At 45.7% G+C, this 16699-nt stretch overlaps 1 protein-coding gene across 13 annotated transcripts in view; it reads right to left on the bottom strand.

The window, feature by feature from the left end:
• The window catches only part of LOC310889350 (zinc finger protein 532), a 45463-nt gene extending 33501 nt beyond the window's left edge, over window positions 1-11962 (bottom strand). For 2 of the 13 annotated variants that reach the window (XM_083816706.1, XM_083816707.1), the window contains exons 1-2: window positions 10796-11256; window positions 9069-9178 (exon numbers count right to left, since the gene is read on the bottom strand). The gene's annotated coding sequence lies outside the window, so the exon portion shown is untranslated. The other 11 variants (XM_083816708.1, XM_083816710.1, XM_083816703.1 and 8 more) reach the window with 11 other exon arrangements.
• Between the last annotated feature and the right edge of the window lie 4737 nt (window positions 11963-16699).

Genomic DNA, 16699 nt, shown 5'->3' with positions numbered 1-16699 from the left:
TTCTCTGGGCCGGCCCGAAGCCTGTAAATACTTCAGAATGGGAAATGAGGCAAGTTCCTGGTTCCCTAGGAAATGGTGATTTTCCAGGAACTGGAATTTCTTTGACAACTGCTTTCTTTGAGAATTGCTGTGAGCAAAGCTCAATGTCTCCCAAGAGACATACAAAGATGAAAAAAAAAAAACCACCTCGCATCAAAAGGCTGCCATTAAAATTCTCTCTTTTATTGCTAATGACTTTCAGTGCACTTAACAAAGGAAGATCTTCAGAATTAAACAGAGAAGCAGTCCGCAACATGTCTAACCAAGAATAAGCAAACAAAAAATATTTAAAGAAACAACCTGCAAGACCTCCTCCTCCTCAAACATCTTTGTCTGAAATACTTTTTATTTTCTAAATAACAGAAATGAAAATCACATCAATACATGGGACTACTAACTTGAAGCATATATTACTAAACACACTGGATAGATTATACCATAAATTAAATATCCCTAATTTGGGGTGCACTTATATAAAGAGACAGTTCTTAGATGTTCTCTCTCTGTCCACAGTACCATTTCATTTTCCGATGGTGGTTGCACTTTGCAAACTCCTTTTACTTCCCTTGGTCTAACTCCATTTCCTGCCTCTCCACCCAGCTGTCTGCTGATTGTTACCAGGAGAATGTCACAAAAAGCCTGCCACATTTGCAATGGAATTCGAATTACTTTATGAAAAATAATAATTTTAAAAGGTTCTTTAAAAATTTAAGCATTACATTCCTGATTATCCAGTGATAAAAGAGAAGAGGGAAAAAAAACTGGATATGCCCAACAGGAATTGTACAGCTAGAAAGCCATAGTGCACCGAGAAATGATGCTTCTGGGGTCTGTTTTTTGAAGGTGGGTGACTGGACTTCTGGTAAGACTACCAGTGAGTCTTAAGACCAGAAGATAAAGGACTCTGAGACTTGTAAGGATATCCTCGCTTCATCGTTTCCGTCAGTCTCTCTGGGGATAAAGTCCACTGTTAGGTGCACATCATTATCTTGATGAAATGTAAGGTCTGAATTAAATGCTGCAGGAGACACAAAGATCATTTTGTTTCCCTGTTCAAAGCATTTGTTCATGATCCTAATTTTTTCTTTCTTTGGAAATGCATTTCCCGAATAAGGGCTTCCTATGAACAGCATGGAGAAAACGGCCCAGGTTTCAGCCAAAGGAAGATACTGCTTTGCTGTTCCACTGTCTTGTTCTCCCAGTTAGCCTTTTCACTCATCTTGTAACACGTTCCAGTGAAGCACTCGCTTGGTAATTATGTCAAAACAAGAACCCCTCTGTGAGAACTCTCTGTGAGACAGTAAGCGAGCAGGACAAGAATCTGCTGCCTTACCCATAAGGAATAGTTACATCCTTGTAGACCTTTTGGCGCTGTCGTATCCTAGTTGTTAAAATGGAAAACCTAAGGATGCATGCAAGGGTTTTCTAAGGCTGATTCCAGAAAAACGGGAGAACATGGGCAAGACGGAGTACATGTGAAAGCTCCTATTCTACTGTTATAGATTCAAGATACTATTTTGAAATACAGCTTTCTTACAGTGACTGTTTGCAGAGATGTGAGGAAGGCTCAAACGTGATGACATAAATAGCAACTGAAGAAACATTAGGGCCTAGAAGCAAATAGCTGCTTCTGAAGGATTAAAGGCAGTTTTGTTTTACTATAGGGAATTTTTGTCGCTCCTCCTCAAGCCCTGTATCTGTGCTGGTTCCAGGTGGAGGGATTCTAGCCATATGAGAAAAAACAAACAAACCTACCTTTTCACGCACTCTGCCGAGGGGAAAAAATCACATAAGAAAATATTTTTACTCAGTTACTAAATATGATCCATCTTACAGTTGGGCTTTAGGACTGTTGCAGATGGGGCACATTATTCTCCACAAGACAGACCAAGCTGTCTTTAAATTGCTGCAGAAATTAAAAGGTACTTTTTGGTGTAAAGCTAAGCAACTGCAAGCAGTCAGACTTTTGGGGGAAGTTACCACCGTAATGAAGGCAGAAAAACAGAGTGATCTGCCAGCTCCCACACAGGTTATAGCTCCAAACTGCTCAAAACACTGATTTTGTCTGTCAGGTACGAGAACAATTTAAGCTTTTCAGACCCAGCACTGACAAAGAATCCAACTGCCTTTCCAGTACTTAACCAATGAACATTCTCTTTGCATTAATGTTTCTAGCAACATATTCTTAATCACAAGCATGGTCTAACATACTCATTTTTTATTCTTTTGTTCATCATTAACCTTTAAAAAACTGAAGAAGTTTTCCTTCTTGACACACACTCTTGCCCATCCAACTCTTCATTTCTCAACCACAAATCCAATGGCAGCACACAATTGTTTTAACTGCCTGTACCAGCCTTGTCCTTTCTGCTGTATTAAATTCCCAACTTTTGTCTTCAAATCCCACCTGACCATCTACACAGACTGTATGTCTCCATGCTCCTGCTCAAATACGCAACTTAAGCTTATTTCAGCAACAAATCTGTTCACTATTTAAGGAAAAAAAAGAAAAAAAAAAGTTAATTTTCATCTACCTATGGAACTCATGTTCCTGTGACTACACTCCTTTAATTTCCCTAAACACTTCCTACCGTTTTTACTTCAGTTTGTGTAACGTACAGTTGTGGACTGTTCTCCCTCTAGGGCAGACACATTTCCTTTTGTACACTCTTTAAAGAAAATTAGCAAGCTTTTCAGTACCATGAAACAACAGCACTGAGAAAGCATTTTTGGTGTCTAGTACATGGTAACGCCTAGTCTCTGTAAGAAGATTTATGAAACGGCAATAGCAAAATAATAATTATTTATAAATTCCCAGTTAGACACGGTATTCCAGAACAAATATCTGGTAATCTGGTGTAATTATTCTGCTTTCAAATGCAAGTTATGACACCTATATAGCAACACGTTCACTCTGGAACAAAATGCATACACAGAGAGTAATACCAGCCTCACCTGCACGAAAATATATATTTTTTATTTTTGTATCATTATGCCAAGAAATTTCATCATACAGAGAAGACTTAAGTGATTCAACCAGAATTACAGTAATATATCCTAACCTTAGGCAAATATTAGCCTGACACAAATTTTAGCAGCTCATTAGTTATCCGACATATATTAGCAATGATGATTGACTAACACTTCTGACTAGTTTGAAAGCTAAGTATCTAAGGAGAGACAAAAGCAATATGCTAGTTCAACCACCAAAACTCTTCCAGGAAATGAGAACCACATCTCAAATCATGACTCAGTGTGGTTTGAAATACTCAGCAGGCAAGAAGGATATGCAAGAGGCCGCTTTAACCACAATCTGCAATGCTGATCATATTCACATAAAATACAGGCTCCTTTTGGTTTATCAAGGATCCCATGACTTGTTAGTATGGAAAAAAATCGGGCAGATTCTTGCTTCCAAAAATAAAACTTTCATAACAGGCAGCTGTTGTGCCAGTCCTTAGCTTTTTGACCATCTTTTTGAAGTACTGGTATGTTTTACAGTTAACGTTTATACCAAGCAATCTGATATTTCAACATTATGCACAGTAGCTCCCTTACAAAAGGAAAATCCCACTTGTCTCCACATACAACCTTCAATGAGTAAGACAAATTTGAATTTGCATTTCTGGTTTTCTAAGAGAACAGTCTACCAATTTTATTACTTCCTCTTCCTCCTCTTCAAAAAAGCTTGGGAAGGCAAGTAGTATCAACATATTTCAAGTATTAACATTTTTTTTTTAATTTATCAACAGCAACTGTTGATAGTTTCAGACGAATTTAAAGATTTATTCTTTACTAGCCCCTAGAAGTCTCCAACAGCCATTTCACAGAAGTACAGAATAACTGAGGTTGAAAGGGACCTCTGGAACTCCAACTTCTCTGCTCAAATCAGAGTCAGCTACAGCTCAAGACATTGTCCAGTCAGGCTGTCAGTGTTTCTGAAGATGGAGACTCCAAAACCTCTCAGGGCAACATGTTCCAGTGTCTGACCACTCTCACCATAGTTTTAAATCAGTAATGAGCATCCAGACCTACCTTGCCCTATTACCCAATTATGACACTTGCCCTATTACCCAATTATGGCAGTATCTAAACACATCTTTAGTGTCCTCCATCAAATGGAAGCAAGTTATGGAAGCTTTTCGAAACACTGCCCATAAACTGTTGATCTGGAGCACAATCCCAGCTCCCAGCACTATCACGTAGAACATTTTGGAACTGGGACAAGGTAAGATGCTACACAATGCCCAGCCAGTACCTGTGATTTATACGGCTGTCTCTGCACCCTTCACAATAAACTGCTCTGCCCTTATAAAATGTGACCATTCAAGCACATGTATCCACCAGTCAAAGGCACAACTTTACTGTAATAAAATGATTAAATGAAGTATTTTGGTTTTCAACAGAAGTTATTTCTCCCAGCCTAGACAAATGTAGATGTTACCATACATTGCCAAAAGCGTACAGACAGAAGCAGATGGCACAACTCAGTATACATAATGGTTTTTCTTTAGTTTTCTGAAACTATAATTAGCTATATGCAGTCAGGTCCTAACCAAAACAACTTTGGGGAAATGTCCACATTCTCCTCTCTTTTATCCCCAACCCCTGAGCAACTGCAGGCATGTGGTTTCAAGCAAAGACCATCACTGGCTATGGAAGCCTTGCTTAGCAGCACTGGAGCTAGTTCAGGCTTCTTGATTTTGTTTCTCAAAACTTTGGGCACAATTTGCAAATGTATACAGTGTAACAGGAGAAAGTCAGATTTGGTATTTTAAAGGAAAATTCTGAAATTTGAAGCGTAGAAAGAAAATGCTTCCACAACAGACAGTACCAGTTCACATTTGACTTTGATCTAATTTTATGCAAGTTGTTCAATAAAGACACTTTAAACAAATCTGGATGCCTTAAGGAGGAAAATAACTAGAACATCAATCCTTCTCAACCATGAATCCAAAATATTGTCCAGTACTGTATGCAAAAGACGTTAATTTGTAATAACTGCTAAAATACTTACAAAATAATAATAATAAAAAAAAGATTCCTCCATTCACTCTACTTTTGTTTGCCTAGTTCTAGACTATCACTGAGGCCTGTTAATCCGCACACAGGCTGCAAAAGCTGTGTTAAACTGGCGACTGCTGAAAGCAAACCCGTAGTAAAGCACTAAAGTCAATGTGTCACCAAGCATATTCTGTTGATTTGTACAAAAGTTCAGTTTGGTTGCAATTGTTTACAGTATTTTTAACTTTTCAATTCTGGAGTGTCTTTCGCAAAAAATGTGGAAGTTCAAAATCACAGACAGCAGAAATGAAAGCAACCGTAACAAATTACAGTTGGGATAGCAGAACATGAAGTTACAGAAAAATCACACACACAAAAAAGACCTGAATGGGACTTGTGCAATTGCACAATGTTCACAGCATATTGCTAAAAACCTGGCATAGAGACAGACCTACATTGCATGTGTATGCACACTGTCTTTTCCCAGTAAACAAAATTATGTGGGAGTCCCCAGAGGCCATGAGGATGATACTTATCTCCACATACAGAATGCAGATGCTCTTGCAGCCAGAATGAAGTTTGAAAACCTACACTGCCATTTGCTGTTGGTTCGTGCAGGTAGAACTTTTAGGAACACAAGATCTCTGCAGAAGAGTCTCTTATTCAGTCTTTAACATGAGGTATGGCAAAGCCTTATCAAACCAGCAAGTCAGGTGTTTATTCTCAAAAGCAGCCTGAGTTGCTTTACAATTATAAGAATGTTACCACATTCTTTCAAAACATATCCATTCCTATAACTGGCTATCTACGAGTGGCTAATCGACTTCGTCCTCTTTTCTACTCTACCCTGCACCTGAATACAACCCTATATATCTTACCTTTTGAAATTCTAGTCCTTTTTCCCCCAATAGGTATAATTAAGTAAAGACGGGCCTTAGAGTTTTTATTCATTTTCTTATGCAAAATCCCACTTTTTTTTTTCACAGTCAAAATAAAATCCCTTGTAATTTACAACTCCTTGGAAGCCTCATCTTGCAGTCTAACTACTGATTTTTTGAACTTTTTTTTTTTTCAAAACGGGTTATCTCAAGTTCTCCTCTTTGAGTAGGACAGTACAGGAAGGGAAAAAGAAGAGCCATCTTCTGAAGTCTAGCCAATGTCTCCTCGCACACGGCCACTGAAACACCTCTAGCAGAGTCTGAAGAGAACCACAAGCAATGGGTTCAAAGTTCACTATTACCAGCCTCTGGCTGGCAAAAAGAAAGGGAGTATTTCAACATGGAGGCAGGTTATCTCTTTTCCCACACCACAGGGAGCTGAACAGACCATCTCTATCTACAGCTGTCCAAATAAAAACTACCTACATTTGCAAAGAGATCCTGTTAAAGTTTTGGGCCTCATAACTTCCTGAATTTCTTTTAAAATTAAGATGAATTAATAAAAAGCAGGTAGGTCCTCAAACCATTATTTTTGTATGCCATTTAAAATGGTTTAGTTTTATAATTCTATATGTAAAGTGAGCTGGTACAGTAACCTGACTAGAGTGGATGTACAACAATAACGTGAATTCTGAGATTCTCAGTCTGGAATCACAGAAACATCTAGGTTGGAAAAGACCTTCAACATCATGAACTCCAACCATCAGCCTGACCTACTGAGTCCCATCGCTAAATCACGTCATTTAATCAACTCTGAATCACGTTCTAAATTACACTTGCTTCCCGCCCATTTCCTTTAATTTTTTAAGTGGATGTCAATTTCTGCTTGAGAACTGTGTGAAGCAGCTCCAGACAACCCCAGTGAGAGCGCTCCAAGTCAGGCAGGGCCTGCCCGTGCAACACTAGCAACGAACAGACCCTAAAACATTAGGGTCAACTTTTTTTTTTTTTTTAAACATCCATTCCCAGCAATCTGTGTGCATATTTACATTTTATCACACATTCATACTTCCAAGAAAAACAAACCTAGTTAATTAATTCAAAAGAGACTTGGAATTTGGTAAGTCATTACCCCTGTTCTCAAGATCAAGTTCCTGAGACAAGCCTCAACGGAAGATGAGCTCATGATTGCTGAGACAGAAGACCAACCCTCAAACATTAAGCAGCATTTTCTGCTGAGAAGCTGGCCTATGTGCAAAATCAAAATCACCCGGTGAAGAGCATTTGCAAACGTTTTTAGTCTAAAGAAAAAAAAAAAAACTCACCAAGAATACTGCAGACTCCAACATCTATTCAGGTTTCTTATCTTACTGCCTACAAAGTCCCCGCAAATTCAAATCCTTTGCTAAAAATAAAAATTCATAGTACAGATCTTGTTTAAAAATCCGAATAAAACAGATACGTTGAATTTGGTGACCATTCAAGTACTTAAAACTTTAAGGACCTTTCTATTCTGGTTGAGGGAAAAAAAATCTAAAAGGTGCTCTCATGTTACATGCATTTTAGCTGACACTTGGAAAAAGCATGCATTAAGAGCGGCGACAGATACTATTCCTATCATGCAACAAGAATTCATGTTTGTAAGCATAATTTTGCTACAGATGTCTACAGTCAAATATATATAGAACCTCTGCATACAAATTACAGAAAAAGATGGACACAAATCAGCACAGTGATGTTAGGCATTTTGCTCTACCACACAAGCTACTTACTGCCCTATCAAATCTGAGAAACAATACATTGCAGCTGCATTAAAAACCACAGAAACATTAATTTCAAGCTAAACATCGGCATGCTACTTCCACTTTTCTACAACTAATATCTAAGTATCTTATGTAATCCGCTGCAGTCAGAAATAAAAAAGGTTCTCTTGTATTTGTCACACTCTGATGCAGGCACCCTGCCTATCATCAGCCACCATAAAACTTACCCAATATCCACAATCTCTCAAGGCTTTTAAGACTGTCTACTTTATTCTGCTGAACAGAGGAAAAAAGCATCATTTCACACTAGACCAGAACATTTTCACCATTTTGCCTCCATATTTATCTTGATTGTAGATTACCAAACCAGCTAACACAGCCAAGGCTGGTCAGATTTTTTTAAAATAACACTGCATAAGATTCTAGAGCTGCTGATTTCCTGTTATAGGAAGTAACAGCTCTGGCAAAAGAATCCCCAAAGCAAAATGTTTAGTGTTCCAATGTGCAAGCTCTAGCAGCCTTTGTTCTTCCCTTTGCTATATTCATTACTGCTTTCTTCTCTCTCCCCCCTCCCTCTCTCTGAATCCTCCAGCTTTCACTATAAGATGCAAATGCCAGCTCAAACCTAAGTACACATTTATTTTTAGATGAAAAATAAATAAGTAAATAAAAAATCCTATCCATTATCCATTGCTTTGAGTTAAAAGTAGTCATCCCTCAGGAGCTGATGCACTGCCCATCCGGTATCCTATTCTTATTTCATTACTGCACAGTATTATAATTCATGCAACTAATAATCCACTGGAGCTCCATCAGATCTCTAAAATACATCTTTCCACTTGGCTGCTGCAAAATTCTCCCTGGGTTACAACAGTAAGAAACACCATGCTTACTATTTATTTTATATGTTTTCTTTTTCCTGTGTCGGATATATTAAGTACATGTTTAACACCGAAGACCTCAATTCAGAAATAAACATCAGGTTACTCACATATGGCCAAACAAGCAACCTTTAAATAATTAGACGGCGAATTCTGAATGTGCAATGCTGCAAAGCAGCACAGAACGGTTCACTGCCATGTGGTCCACAATTTATGATTGTCACTCAGAGGCCTATCCTTTATCACCACATTGTGAAAAACGTCTATCTGGATATAAGATATTTAAATGAAAATACTGTATTTAGCTAAGGTATCCGTAAGACTTTACAAACAATGGCTTTAATCCTATTAAACCTGGAGGTTAATAGTATTTCTTTGCTAACACTTAAACCATTGTCTCTTTTACTAATGTGCCAAGTGTGCAATCAGGAGCCAGATTTACTTTTCATATACAAGTACCTTCGTACTATTGTTATATTCATACCCAAAACACCGCATCTCACCTTGTGAACCTTGACCTTTGAAAGATTTTTTTAGCCAATGCTCAGTTACTGCCACAGATGCATTACCTCTGCAAATATGAAAGGGTTAAAGGCAGCCCCAATCAATAGGCCTACAAGGAGAAAAAAAAAGGGAGAAACGAGTATGCCTTACAGCATCTTTGCAATGCTTTTATGCACAATTCTACAACAATATCGTTTCCTTTTGGCCTTTCAGAAAGGCACAGACCCCCCCCCCCAACGTCTCCTAAAGAAGAAAACCACAAGACAGCACCCTGTAAATAAAACAGCATGCAAAGCAGCATTCTTCAGTCACAAGCACAACTACAATTACAAATCATTCAATCAATTTTATTTAGTTTAGTTTTAAAATAGACTGCATAACCAGTGTCCCACCCTTGCAAAGCAAAAATATTTTAATAAGGGTCATAAATCTCAGCTCTTGCCCATTCCTTAAGCATAAAAAGGCACAAAAAGCCAAAGTAATCTCAGTTACTGCAAATATGTACATTTATATACAGAACCCTTTATGACTACATTAGCCACATACCAGTGCTGTGTGTCTAAAGTGTGCATTCACATACTGTTTTGGGATGGTATCTTTCTGCAAGCTCCTCTGCTTTTGGCTGCCATGAAGGGAGGAAGCTATCCCACTGTAGCAGCTCAGTGACTGCATTGTGTTCAGGAGCTGATCTGCCTCAAACCAGTTCCAGCCGGTTCTGGTCACCCTACATAAAAAGCTATGGCAACCCTCGCTGAGTTGCCAACAAGTCCCTGGAATTGCAGGGGCTCTGCTTTCTGTGGCGGTGGGGCCGACTGCAGCCGGTCCCCCTGCTCCCACCGTGCCCGAGCCCGTGCCCGGCCGGCCCGCGCGGCCCCTTGCTCCCCAGTGCCGCCCCACGCGCCCCTTCCTCTCCTCCCCCACTTACCTCCCACAACCTGGCTGAAAGCTGTGAGTGTGTGCGTGCCTGTCTGTAGCTAACAAAGAGACCGCAATAAAAATCCTCACAGGATCTCTCTTGCAGCACCAGGCAGGCTCGGCCACAGCACTGGGAGACGGGCTGCTAACCAAGGGCTGCTCCCCCTCCCCGCTCCCCACGGCACACGGGTGGCTGCAGCTCGGCGGCACATCTGCCCCCTCATGCCCACGGCTGATGGGGGTCTGCGCCCGCCCGCCCCACTGCTCGCTGCATCTGGGGCCGCTCGAGTGGCATTCTCCCTGCTCCGTACTGCATTAACTACAAAGATTACCCACACACGCACCTCCCTCCCCTCAAGAAATCCATTTCCGCAGCAGCGAGATGCCTGCAAAACAGTTCCTTTGCCCCCTCCTAACAGCACCGAGTTGGCTGCTGAGCCGATTTTTTTTCTTTGCTGTTCAGCTTCTCCTTGAGGCACCGAAACGAAGGCTGCGGACCCACGCCCCAGCACCCCCCAGCTCCCACAGCCGCAGCCGTGGGAGGCCGGGGCCCACCCCGCAAAGATGGCTGCTGGCTGCAGCCCTGCGCTGCGTCCCACGGCCGCCTTGGGCCCACGCCTCGCCGTGGCACGGCTCCCCACGGTGCCAGCCTCCTTCCAGAGGAGGGCCCTGTGCCCGCTTTCGCCCGACGCAGCGCTGCTCGTGGCCCGTGCCCCCCGCTTTCTCTGCAACCCGGGGCCTTTCCTCCTGCGAGGCTGACAGCTGCCTCAGGTCCAGGCATTGTTCACCCCGTTCCTGTTTGGCTACTCACCCTTGCACTGGCACAACCCGTAACTACCTCCTGCTACGTGCCAAGCCCCATCCTCGCCGGGATGTGCTGTGGGATGGCTCTTCGGCGAGGCTTTTTCCTCCAAGGAGCTGCCACGCCAGGCTACAGCACCTAGCCCCTGTCTCTCTCCAGGCTGCACCTGCAACTGTTAGCAGAGGTCCTGGGCACAACCCGCACCCCCCTTCCCCTGCGGAGACGGCCGAGAGCTGGCACCTTCTCCGCATCCCTCACCCCACCCCACCCCGGGGAACGCTGCCACGTTCTGCCGCCGCCTCGGCCCCTCTGCTCCGCACAGGCGGCCCCAGGCGGCCCTCCCTCGGCCCCACAGCCCGGGCGGGCTGCCCCCGCCTCTGCGGCCTCTGCTGCCGCCGCGGCCCCGGGCACCTCGCACACGGACCGCGGCCCCCTCCCCTCGCCCGCGCCGCCGCCCCCCGCCGGGCCCGCTGGCTGCCCGGCCCGGCCCGGCCCGGCCCGGCGCCGAGCCCGTGGCGGGGGAGCGGCCCGCTCCGCGCGGGGCAGCCCGGGGAGGGGAGGCCGCGGCCCCTCGGGCGGCGGGCGGGCGGGGACGGGGGGGCGAGGCGCCGGCGGGGCGGCCACCGGGCCAGACGGATCCCGCCGGGCCGAAGCCGCCGGACCCTGGCGGCGCCGCCGCTCGGGTGGCCGCGGGGCTCCGGCCGCCGCCGGCCTGGCAGCGCCCCGGGGGGCAGAGCCGGGCCGGGCCGGGCCGCGCCGAGCCGGGCAGGCCCCGCAGGCCGCTCCCCGCAGCCTGCCCGCGGCGCGGCGGGGCCTGCGCGCAGGCGGTGCGGGAGCCGGGCCGGGAGGAGGCGACCCCCCCGCATGCAAACTCCGCACCCCATGCAAACACACCTGCTGCGGCCCGCGGCTGCTCCGGCCGGGGCCTCAGGCGGGCATGGCTAGGGTCCGCGCCGCCCCGGCCGCCTGCAGAGGGGCCTGGCCGGGAGACGGCGGAGCATAATGGCAGAGAGGCTCTGCGGGACTGCGGGAAGGCGGGGGTGGGGGTGCCTCGGCTCGCACAGATGGGGGAGACGCTCCCGTGTGATTCCTGTGAAACGGCTCCCTGGAGCGTGCCGGGGGCGGGGAGGGCTGCCGCGGCCTCCGGCGCTCCGCGGGCAGGCTCCGGGCCGGGGCCGGGGCCGGGGCCGAGGCCGAGGCCGAGGCCGAGGCCGGGCGGGAGGCGCCGGGCAGGTCGCGGCCTCCCGCCGCCGGCACGCGCCGAGGCGAGGCGGTCACGGAGCCCGCCCCGGGCGGCGACGGGGCCGGGGCCGAGCCCGAGCCCTCCCCGCGCTAAGGCCGCGGCCGGGCCGGGGCAGGCCCGGGCCCCGCCGTGCCCGCGGCAGCTCCGGGCGCGCCCGCAGCGCCGCAACCGCCGGCCCGGAGCCGCGGAGTCCCGCCGGGCCGGGCCGGGCCGCGCCGCTCTCAGCGGCTGGCCACGGGGCTGCGCTGCCCGCGCGTCCCCGGCCTGCGGCTGGCGGACGGCCCGGGGCGAAGGAGCGGCCCGGCCCGGCCCGCGTTCGGCCGCCCGAGGCGCCGCCGCTCGGCCCTCGTGCCGCCGGGCTTAGGGAGCGCGCCCTGCCCGGCCGCACGCCGCGGGCGGCCCTCGCACGCCGGCCCCGTGCCCGGCGGAGCGCGCAGCACCTGCGGGCCCCCCGCCTGCTGGCGGCGGCGAGCCATTTCTGCGCGCTCCTGCACGCAGCGGAGCACAGCCCGCAGCTCTCCTGTGCGGGTGCTGTTGCGTCTCACAGTAACAAAGATTAACACGAGTTTACGCAGCCCCTCCTGAAGACGGCCTGTGCTTTTTGGCTGCCATCTCTGTGACAAGCTGCTTTTCGTTTGCTGCAAGGCAGCTTGACGTCACTCCATTGTTGCGATTTTTAATTAAAATGAAATTTTCATCAAAATGAGGTTTTCTCTCTTTCTGTCATTTTTACAAGTGTGCAGCATGATTCCTGGAATTTAAAGTTTCACGTGTGAATTGCTTTATTGGATGATAGCAATGGCTATAAGTGCAGTGAATCAGTAACACCCATATCAAGTTTATGATATAAATTGACTTTTTATAGACTGTATACATAACTACGTATCCTATTTGAAACAGTGGTGTTGTATTGACACCTCTTATAAGCCCGTTGGTAATGCAGCAAGTCACCTAGAGCTACTGCACTGTTCCTAAAGCAGTCTCTTCTGGGAAGATGCCCTGCCAGAAGCTCTGTTTACAGGCGTTATTGGCTGGGCTACTCGCACCCCAGCAGGTGGGACTTCATCAGATACCAATTCTAACTTGTTTCCAGTCTTAACCAAAACCCCAGCAAATTGCTACATTACCAGCTATGCAATTGGCGAGTCCAACAAGTTTGTAGGATTTGAATATCATAAATTGATAAATTATATTAAAAATAAATAGATTTGTGTTCTGCACTAGTTATAATGTTCAGGAAGAGCCACAAAATTCAGCTCGCACAAGCCTAGGGCTCATTCTGCAAGTGACTTGTAGAACCAGACTGTAATACTTCTAACATTTTTTTTCCCTGATTAACCAATAAACTGATAAAGAGGTGAAAAAGACAGTCTGTTTTCTTACACTGGATTTCTGTGGTCTGCTTGCATAATAGTATAAAGAAGATGGCAGCTGCTACTACTACTTTTATGTTAATATCTAAAACGTTAATTGATTTCACAGTTTATACATGGCATAAAGGTCCCTGTGTGTGCAGTCTTTCATACAGATCTACTTGTTTTCTTTCCAACCAGGTGTCTTTGACAGCTCCATGGAAGAAAAAGTCTGTCACCCAAAATATTTAACTCTCAAATAATAAAATTAAGAGAATTTAAAGTATCGTTTACAAGCAGTGCCGAGCTGACGGCCCTTCTCCAATGGCCTTTTTGTTCAAGCACACAAAGTAAGAGAAAATTGCAAGGCAAGTGTCCCCACAGTACCATTTTGTTTTGTGAGGCTTCAGCACTTTTTTCAGCATGTTGACCATGCATCGTAGATCTGAGGGAGAGTCCCCAGCTCACCTCAAGAACATCATGCCTCTGCAGGAAAAGCTTTTTCAGTTGGCTGCTGGGGGCAGCAGGTGATTTTAGGTTACTGTGGCATTTCCAGAGGTGGTACCTGGAGCCCCTCTGTCTTGCCTCTGCAACTGGTCTGTACAGGGGACATAACCTGGGCAGTCAGAGAGGAGAGGCTCGGTTACCCACTTTGCTCAGTTCCTGCCTTGAAACTTCCACCCAAAAGTCCTTCCTCTCACTGCGCTTTATCATCCTGCAATGGTACAGTGCCATGGTCCCTCTGCGGTGGGGAAGGAAGGGGAAGGCCCCCAGCACAGCTCGGGGGAGGGAGAGGGGCTGCGAGAGCCCAAGCCATCAGCAGTGAGGGGCTCTGGCTGCAGGCAGCATTGACATCTAGATTAGAGTAAGAGTTGATCTGCTGCTGCGGGTGATGTGTGTCTGGAACAGAGGTCCCATTCTCTTCCCCTACAGACACCATGCCACAGAATCCTTAGAACCATTGGTGGAAGAAATTCTATTTTCTCTTGATGCTGCAGTGAATGCTGAAGCTGTGTGCAATAACAACTTCTTTATTATCTAACTTTGTAAAGGTTGTAGGGCTCTTGAAATACATAACTCCAAAACCTGGTGTATTATTTCCACTTTCTGTATTGGAAGCAGTTTTAATTTTATCAAATATAAATAGCATGAAATATAGCTTTTACACATCACAAATGTAATGGGTCCAAAGATGCTTTTGCAGGTGGATTTACACAATAAAGATAAAATCAATTTGCCTTTTTTTTTTTTAATGTCAGAATAAATGATGCCTTTTTCTTGTGCTCTCCCAGTTTTGTTTGTTGTTTTAGTCAGTAACAAAACGTTTCCCTCCTGGCTAGTGAAACATTCTTACTTTAACCAAGAAGGGTAGAATATAAATTCCATATTTTCAATCCTAAATTTATTTTCTTTCTAATAGTTCTACAACATTTGGCAAAAACATAATGCTATCTAGCACTTCAGTTGCCTTTTTAGGTTTTCAGCTTAAAGTTTCCTGTAGCATATTATCCCCAAGAGCACAGCAAAAACCTACATTTCTTGTTGTATGATACATATATTTTTCTTTTGTCGCTGCTTAGAATGCAATGGCACTACTTTTCATTAAGGACTATACTTAAACATTTAGTATTAAAAGTATAAATGTTGCAACTAAACTTCTCTTTTTCAGATGCTCATATTACAATTCTTTACATATTTTGTGGGCAAAGAATTCAATTTCCTTTAGTGCTTATTAAAATAAGTCTCCTATTATGTTTTGGACTAAAAGGTCAAGGATTGCTTTTGGGAAGATGAGATTTATTAAAAGAAAGTAATCTCATACGATGTAAGATGAAGGATTGTGGAAAGGAGAAATCTATAGCCAGGCTCCAAATGCATCTTAGCTAATGCTGAAGTTAAGTAAAAATTAAACTCTAGGAGGATTTTCAATGGAAAATGCCTCTCATTCTAGTAAACAGACAATGCGTGAAAGATAGGCACAAACCTGCAGCCGCATCTGTAGACTGGCACAGGCTCCCTGGGGCAGTGGTGGTGGCACCAAGCTGCCGGAGCTCCAGGAGCATTTGGACAGCGCTCTCAGACACGGCGTCTGGTTTTTGGGTGGTCCTGTGTGGAGACAGGGATTGGGCTCGATGGTCCTTGTGGGTCCCTTCCGACTTGGGATATTCTACGATTCTATGACTCTCTGGCTAGCTTCCGGTACACCAGCACCGTAAAAGCCAAAATTGCCATGTGCCACGTCTTTCGGGTGCCATGGCACCGTGCCGCCTCGGAGGCTCCTGCACTGATGCAGGGCTGAGGCTCAGCCTCACCTCACTCTCCCTCCAGACTCCCGGAGCTACCAGGGGGAGGCCACCGGCCAGCCCCGGGGTGACTTCGAGTCCCGACCCGGTGCCCAGGCCGCCTTGTGTCTGCTGTCCAGTTCCAGGGCTGAAGTGGGTTTTATTCACAGCAGACATGAGCAATTTTCCTGCAAATAGATGCACACTGTAGTGTGTGGTCTCAAGCATCTTCTCAGCCAAAAAAAAAGGATTTTGCTCAAAATACACGCATACCTAAGAACCCCTATTGCACATATACAGTGACAAAACAAAACAAAACAAAAAACAGTCATTTAAGGGTAAAACATGACAGTGAAAGGGGTGGGGGTGCCTGTGTGCGGGCAGGAGCTGGGTGATCCAAGTGATTTGCCAGCAGCACGGGAGAGCACTGCAGAAGGCCTGGGTTTTCCCAGCTATCGCCTCACAGACTCGATCCTCCACCTGTGTTACCAGCAAATTACACAACGGGACCACATGCAAATTACAAAATGCAAGACTAATGGATTTTCCCATGAGCACTATGGTCTTTTCCGCTTACTAACACCTTCCAAATGCTGGGCCAGAAACCCCTCAGTCAGCTTTCTCTTCAGGCATTAGCCACCTGCATGATTAACATCCAGTATAACGAAGCTCATCAGCATAGGACATTGAAAAATGTCTGTTTTGTTCCCTTAACGTGCCATATGTATGGTTTTTTTCCTCCCTTCTCCTGATATTTATTCAAGTATACGAGGATTATTTCTGAATTATTCATCATACAATATCTGATTAGACTGTGGCTGTGCTGGCTCCCACTGCTTAATGAATGAGCCATTAGCCTTTTGCAGATGGTGCTATCAACAGCTATTTGAATGCTGTATGTTCACCTGCATTTATCCAGCCCTGTGAGGAAAAGGCTGGAGCTTAACACAGGGCAAGAGAGAGTTTTACTGTAGCAGTGTTAAAGTGTCAGGTACAGCACTCCCTGGCTCGCCCTCCTTGCTGTTGCCCTGCTAAC

The sequence above is a fragment of the Anser anser genome (genome assembly GCF_964211835.1).
Source record: "Anser anser genome assembly, chromosome: Z".
Taxonomy (NCBI): Eukaryota; Metazoa; Chordata; class Aves; order Anseriformes; family Anatidae; genus Anser; species Anser anser.
The sequence above is the reverse complement of the archived record's forward strand: the minus strand, read 5'-3'. Positions and strand labels throughout refer to the sequence as shown.